General features: G+C 42.3%; 1 long non-coding RNA gene across 1 annotated transcript; it reads right to left on the reverse strand.

Annotated features, from left to right (window-relative positions):
* Positions 1–292: 292 nt before the first annotated feature.
* LOC310798739 lies at positions 293–7,924 on the reverse strand. The gene is made up of 3 exons (XR_014553783.1): positions 7,870–7,924; positions 524–570; positions 293–383 (listed from the first exon to the last, which is right to left on the reverse strand). It is a non-coding gene; the product is annotated as an uncharacterized lncRNA (long non-coding RNA).
* Between the last annotated feature and the right edge of the window lie 265 nt (positions 7,925–8,189).

An 8,189-nucleotide genomic window follows, 5' to 3' on the forward strand; every position in this document is an offset into this window, starting at 1 on the left:
ATATAGACAGTATAGATATATATAGCATAAACTCTTAGAATGAAGGGAAATGTCCGTTTCTTGCTGGGAACAACAAACTTCATTCACCTCCATCACCTGTCTGTATAAAATGATGAAATAAATTCTGTACAAAACAATGTACATTTTTCTCTGCCTTCCACACAATGCATGCTGGGACAAGCTGATCCAGCCCTGACTCTGAATAGGAATAAGCAGGTATAGAAAATACATGTGCGATGTTTGAATAGCAGAGATGCACGCAATTATATGCACACATCTGTACACTTTAAATGCAATGTTGTGTGATGGAAGTAAGAATGTGTGTTTTCTTGTACTCCATCATGTCTCTCTTGTTGTTGTCTGATGCACTTCTCTTTACGGTCCTGCAACACATTATTGTCAATGTACAGCTGCTGTCTGACATGTTCCATTCAACTGTAACACATTTAATTATCTGTAGAATGCAGCATTCAAAAAACAAAAACAAAACATGAATACGTTATGACATTAGCTATAATTTTACCATAGTTTGAGAATAACCAGTATGTTCAGTTCCCAGAGGAGTTGATGCTGTGAATGGAGAATAAACATGAATTTAATAGACACATACATGGATGTGAGACCCACAACACTTTGATACTCCTTTAGTTCAGTAAATGACAGTACCCAGCGAGCATTTTTCGGTTGAAAAGACGTTTAAAAAACGTTTAGGGTCAACGTTGAAAAAACGTGCAAGGAAGGTTTGAAAGTGAAAGTTTTTTCACCCACTATTTGCAGACGTTTATTGAACGTTCAGATTTAGACCATATTTCACCAGGATCTTAAATTAAAAGATCAGCAGCGCACACGGGATTCAAACCCCGCTTTCCCACATTCAAGCCAGTCCGCTTAACGCGCTGAGGTATACATTTTCTTTTACTCTATAGAGAGCTGGGCACATATATACTCTATCTAGCACACAACTTGTAGACTACATGATTGTCGACGATCGGGAGTTAAGTTATTTTATGTGATGTGTACGAGACTATTATATTAATGTAACAGACTAAAATTATGTTGTGTGTGTGTGTTGTCTATAGGCTGTAGCCTATGGCTTCAGAGGTTACTTCATTTAACACCAGAGACTGAGGAGGTACACAGAGCCTCGTATACAGTCTGTTACAATAACATAGCGTGCCCAGAGCACCTCGTTCCGCACTTGGTGCAGACCAGTGCAGACTTGCTTTGGTCTAGTCTAGTCAGTCACGGTTAGTATAGCTAGCAAGTAAGTACTTGCGCATGCACGTTGCGGCAGGAACTGAATTCATTATTTTATAGTATTGCGCTAAACTATTAACCATAGTTGTGTCCTGGAAGCTTTTTGCTGGCACCACATAGCCTATATAGTCCCATATTTATGATATTTCATGTGACATAAAATGTGTTGAAATGTAGTTTTCGTATAGACCAGGGCCCGTATTTATCAAGCTTCCTAGAATTACTCCTAAGAACACTGCTAAGAGTACACTTATGAGCAAAAAAATTCCCAGCTAAAAGCTGCACTTAAAAGTCAGTTATTATGCATCTCACTCCCTCTTTCAGCGAGGTGTAGGACTGAATCCTAAGTGTCAATCTCAGAGCTGATTTACGACAGGTGTGTGTGCCGTAAAGGGAAATGTTGATGACGCAATTCCAAGTACACAGGAATGGCCAATCGCTGAATGGAATCCCTTATACACGAATATCCTAAATAGAGATGATTCAACAGTGAAATGCACAATGGGAGTGTAGCATATATTCACCAATAATTTCAGAAGAAATTATCAACAAAATAATACAAGATAGCCTACATTGAAAATAACTCAAGAATAGGCTAAATGTTTCCTAATCCACCCAATTTACCTAATCCCACAACTGACTCGAAACTGGTGTGCTGTCAATTGACTACCCTATATAGCCAGGTTCTATAGGCCAGTGGTTCTCAAATGGGGGTCCGTGGCACTTTGCCAGGGGGTCCGCGAAAAGTTTTCAGGTTAAATTTTTTTTTTTTTTTTTTTTTTTTTTTTTTTATGCTACATGTTACCGTACTTATTCCTTCTCAAACTACTTCCTACATGGTGCTAGTCTATCAACATATCTTGGCTGTCATTGATTGTGTTGCATAGTGGTTTTCTGTACTGTTGACAAATTGTGATATTGTAAGTCGCTTTGGACAAAACAAAAGCGTCTGCTAAATGACGTAATATATTATTTTTTTTGCAAAATCGTCATAGTTCAACGAAAATAGTTTATGCTTTAAATCTAAAATGGTTCATGGATTACATTCTAATAACAAACCTATCAAATTAAAAGTCAAGCACGTTACCGTGGAAACAATTAAGCTTAGCCCAAAATCACAAATCAGAATGAGGGGGTCCCCGGTATATTTTCTATCTTGTAAGGGGTCCTTGGCTGAAAAACATTTGAGAACCTCTGCTATAGGCTGTATGATGAGCAAACATGGAATCCAAAAGAAAGCCGAATTGGAGGGAGGATGACACGCTGTGCTTAGTGGAGAAGATTCGCGCACGTCTCTGTCTCCTGAATGCCATGATATCAACATCAGTGGTGTCGTCTACGTGATACGCAGGTATACGCCGTATACACACTGCGAAATGACTCAGATTTGCATATGCGCACTGGGAAATGCGCTATGATATGTATCGTTTTCAATTTCCATTCATAAAATTCACCCTGTGCGCTCTGTGTGTTACCCTACGTTCACACACAGCACCCAAGCCTTGCCTTTACCCACGCTTTTAAATAGGCGTCCTTTTTAGTCAATGAGGCTGTGTACACAGGGCGCCTCAACGTGAACCTTCCGTGTACCCACGCCTCGCCTGAGCTGCGCCGATTTTTACGTGAGTTCTATTTTCAAGCCAACTAGGCGCGTGAAGGCATACTTTTTCTGTCAAGCCATGAAAGAAAAACGCGACAATATCCGTGGGAAATGTCAGTCAGAGTCAGTATACCCTCTGAAAAAAGGTAGACTACACCACTGGTCAACATTGCCCTGCTGGCAACTCCTAACCACTTAGGACACCTCCTGAGGACTCCTAAATAGCTGGGGGAGTAGGAGTGTTTCCTAGTATTAAGAAGGTTGATAAAAAGCTTTTATTCTTAAGTGTGAGAGTAGGACTAAATTTCACAAATTCTCAGCACTTAGGACTAAAATGGCACTCTGAGACGCTTGATAAATACGGGCCCAGATTTCAACTCTCAGTTACACAATAAAATGGACAAATGCCAATCCACACACTATCAATATTGCCTCTATTCCAAGCTACAACAAATGTTTTAACAATATGATGAACCAAATTGTGTTTTTTTACACGTTGACGTTGTAACCGCATTTTAGCCGGTTGAAAAGAGGGTGAAATTAGGTCTTAGACGTTCAAACCCAATATCACCCAGATTTCAACTAAAAATCAACGTTGAAAAAACGTTTTGTGCTCGCTGGGTAGCTTGAAAAGGCTGCCAGTAGGCTCTGCTTTACAGTGACAATGCACTGGTGTAAATTTGCCCAGATTAAAGCTATAACACTATGGCGATGCCCAAACTACTGATACCTACACTGCATGTATATACTGTCTGAAAAGTTTTTTGCCTAACTAGTATAGATACAGAACAATAAAACACAGGATAAAATGCTAATGACTAACTAGCTCTCTGGTTAGCAGAAGAGTTTGCATTGAAATGAATAAAACAGGAGGAGATGTCTGAGAGCAGCATGTTGCACAGTACAAACCCCAGCACACACAGGTGACTGTAAACCTGGACACACGTCACATATAATAATATAACTCTCCAGTACAGAAGAGACATTTCAAGGCTCATTAAGCAGACTAGATAGAGACTGATAGACAGACTGATAAACTGTGATGTTTGATCTCAACAGTTAAAAGTGATATTTGCATCATTTAATAATTGTCTGGTAACTATAGACCAATTATACGCCTACGTCACAATGACAACAAACAGCGTCAGATGCGCAAGACGGAGGCAGAAAGACAGACTCCGCGCAGCCCTGTCAAGTAGTTTTCCAGTCGCCCGAAAACTATTCGAGCTAGATATGTCTTCGTGGGGAAAGAGAAAGAGAGAGCAGAAAGTCAGGGTAGTCGCGCCAAGGCAGCCAAGTAGGCCAAGCCGGGAAGCGCCAAGCTAAATTCTAATGTACCAAGATCGAAGGCCCGACCGAGTTGGGAGCGCCGGCCGCAAATAGCCGTTAGCCGCTAAAAGGTCGAAGGCCGGAAAAGTACAATCGCGAAGCGCCAAGGCGGCCAGGTAGGCTAAGCTGGGAAGCGCTATCGCGAGGTGCCCGACCGAGTTGGGAGCGCCAGCCGCAAATAGCTGTAAGTCGCTAAAAAGGTCGAAGGCAGGAAAAGCAAGATCGAAGGCCCGACCAAGTTGGGAGCGCCAGCCGCAAATAGCTGTAAGTCGCTAAAAAGGTCGAAGGCCGGAAAGTACGATCGCGAAGCGCCAAGGCGGCCAGGTAGGCCAAGCTGGGAAGCGCTATCGCGAGGTGCCCGACCGAGTTGGGAGCGCCAGCCGCAAATAGCTGTAAGTCGCTAAAAAAGGTCGAAGGCCGGAATAGTGCAATCAACTACTGGCGCCTGCAGATCTCAATTAACCTCCGGTAATCAGATCTTCCTTTTGGGGGATCTCCTAGCCCATGCAGGCGCCCTCCTCTGCCTCAAGAGCAGCGCCACTGGCCAATGGAGTCAAGCGCCAAAGCATTTGCCATGCACGCCGATTGCTAAATAAAGTTTGTCTAATCCTACCAACTGGCCTCTCCTGATTGAAGTGAGGTCTCCAGACCATAGTTCAAGCAGAAGGCCACTCACGCGTAATCCGATCTCAACGTGGTCAAAAAAATCCTAGTATGACGTCTGCTATGACGTCAAACATGACGTCAGTTAATCCTCATATATATAGCAAGGGTTCTACGTCACCTCTCTCTCTCTGGCCGATCATAGCAGCAGCAGCCCACGGCAGTCCATCTCCCTTGAAGCCGGCCTCCGAAGCGTTGTTTTGCCCCACCCACCTCCCCAGTCCACCACCAACGAGTCTTGACTCCCGATCCCCCACGGGGGGGGGATCTCCTAGCCCATGCAGGCGCCCTCCTCTGCCTCAAGAGCAGCGCCACTGGCCAATGGATCTCCTAGCCCATGCAGGCGCCCTCCTCTGCCTCAAGAGCAGCGCCACTGGCCAATGGAGGGGATCTCCTAGCCCATGCAGGCGCCCTCCTCTGCCTCAAGAGCAGCGCCACTGGCCAATGGAGTCAAGCGCCAAAGCATTTGCCATGCACGCCGATTGCTAAATAAAGTTTGTCTAATCCTACCAACTGGCCTCTCCTGATTGAAGTACAGTGGGATGCCAGAATCGGAAAGCTATTGTAGGAGAGTATTCGGGTCCGCCTATTCACACTTAGTTAATAAAATAATAAACGATAGAGCCAGGCTGTAACGTTATATTTCACCTAATTCTCCCCACATATCCTGTTCTACGCAACTCGAGGGAACATACACAGCCTCGCACACACGCAATAGAACACAACACAACACTGAACAGTCTGTTACACTATCTACAAAGCAAGGACTAAAGTTTTACCGAATCCCGTCAACTCATACTGCTTTTAATGCTAACTGTAAGTGTCTTTGGTTGCAAGCCGAAAGAGGAAATCGTTAAAAATGCCCGACTTTGCAGTGCTCGCTCATTTCATATCAGGTAAACTGTAGTAGGCTGCAGCCACATCGCTCGGTTAGTTAACAACCAAGTAACGTTAAATAATGTCATTATTGAGTTGAACTGATTGGAACGAGGACATCATAAAAAATGCCCGACTTTGTAGTGCTCTTCATAATCAGGTAAGCTGCCTGAAACTGTAGGCTGCTCAACATCGCTCGGTTAGTTAACGGACCAAGTAACGTTACATAATGTCATAATTGAGTTGTGTGCGTTATCAACATAACAATATATCTTTGCAAGTTACAGAATAATTATCTACGCTATCCCCAGTTATAAAGGAATGCACGATATGTATTGCTGGCCATAGGCTTGGCCAATTGACAGCGCCAGTGCGTATGGGTGGGTCTGTAAGACATATCCCATTAAACAACGTTAATTTCGATCCATAACATTGCTTATCACTAGGCGATAAGCTGTGGTAGTAAGCCGAGAACTGCATTTTAAAACTAAAATATAACTGTGTGTTGCAGATGAGCACAGAGCAGTCCTGACAGCGGGGCTTTCACACATTCTCGCTGTCTGTCAATGCAAAGCTACGGCTTTCTGCCTACACGATGCGCGCGCAGCTCAATGTTGACAAGCTGTATAAGGGGTCTATAGAGACAGAGAAGAAACAAGCTCAGTCACAGCTTGTCAGCATGAGTGGAAACAACTCCATTTCACAGTTTGTCTTTAGACCTACATGAGAACAGTTGCTGTGATGGCAGAATTTAGTCAGTGTTGTAACCACATTGACGCAGAGCTCATCTGTGCACGCACAGCAGCTAGCAGGTGTCATATATTGCATAGCGCACCCATAGTGTCTGAGACATTGCAGAAACAAGTTCAGAATGCAACATCACAATATATTGTATTTTAATTTTTTTTTTAACACTGCGGTGATGTCAACTCATTTGTGTGAGAAACTGAGGAAGTCAGGGTTAATTGCCAAGGTATGATCTACCACCTGAAACACCATGATTAGACGGTAGAAAAGAAAAGCAACCAATAATTCTGTTTGATTTCACATCATGGACACCATGGGCGTCATTAGAACTGGGCATTGGGGGGCTTTTTTATTATTATTATTATTATTATTATTATTATTATTATTATTATTATTATTATTATTATTACCTTTATTATTATTATTATTATTATTATTATTATTATTATTATTATTATTATTATTATTATTATTATTATTATTATTATGTATTTATTTTTTTAATTCCCCCGGCCCCCAGATCTATTAATGTGTCATTCATGCTTTAAAGCCCTCAAACATTTCATGATATATAGTTGATCAGAAATGCAACAATTTGTAACTATAGAGCATATATATATAGAAGGAAGAGACATCACTCTCATCACATCGTTCAAATTTTGCATTTGGGGCTAGACTTTGGGGGCAGTTCTATTGAAGTGAATGGGGCAGGCATGGAAAGTCCCACTATCAATCATCATACGTATCTGTGTTGTTTCACCTTTGATTGAAAAATGCTTCCACAGATTGCAAAATCGAACACTGTGATGTGAGTGATGTATTTTCCTTCTTTATAGGTTCCTTGTCTGTTTGTCAATCAAGGCTAATGGTGAAGTTGAACAATTCATGAATTTGATGGGGACTGCCTGGAGCCCTCTCAAGGACCCCTGGTGGTCCCCAGACCACACTTTGAGAACCACTGATGTAGTTTTTCAGTATTCATCTAGAATCTCAAATTGCTGGAAGATTATGCAATTGCCTGTTGCGGGGGGATGGGGGGGGGGGGGGGGGGATGGGGACCTCCCTAATGAGGGCTGGACTAAGCCCCCAATGTCTTCAGACACTAGAAACGCCCCTGATGGACACAATATGGATACACGAACAGACAACTAAATAATTAAACTATTGGCTTAAACTTATCTGACACCTTGGAAGTATTTTAATTGTCTCATTATTAGAATGATCTGGGCATTGATGAGCCAAAGCAAACAGCCAAAGTGACTGAGGTGATTTGAACTGCAGCCTGACTCAGGATTACATCTGTATCATCAGTAATGATGCTGTGATACAGTTTCAGTGAAGAGTTTGTGTCAGTGAGCCAGCAGGCTGAAGGTTAGGGAGGATCATTAAAACTGTACCTGCGGTTGATCATATTTGCATAGATAGCGCTCTCTGCTGGATCAGCATGCTGCCCTGTTGAGGATGATCAGATTATTAAGAATCAAGTTTTTTTTAGGTACATTTATGCATTGCTGGCTGTTCTGTATTATAATGTTTATAATTTGTGTACTCACTATTCTTGTGAACATTTTTCAGCTCAATCAAGGAAAAGGTGATGTCCCTGGATCCACCTGCAGCTCCGCCTGAAATATAGATTTTCACTGGAATTTAAATCAGTCAGTTACTCACCTTAATTTCTGTGATTCTACCATTTCCAACTGCTGCATGGTAACAATAA

Source organism: Poromitra crassiceps, assembly GCF_964638095.1.
Source record: "Poromitra crassiceps genome assembly, chromosome: 26".
In the NCBI taxonomy this organism is placed as follows: Eukaryota; Metazoa; Chordata; class Actinopteri; order Beryciformes; family Melamphaidae; genus Poromitra; species Poromitra crassiceps.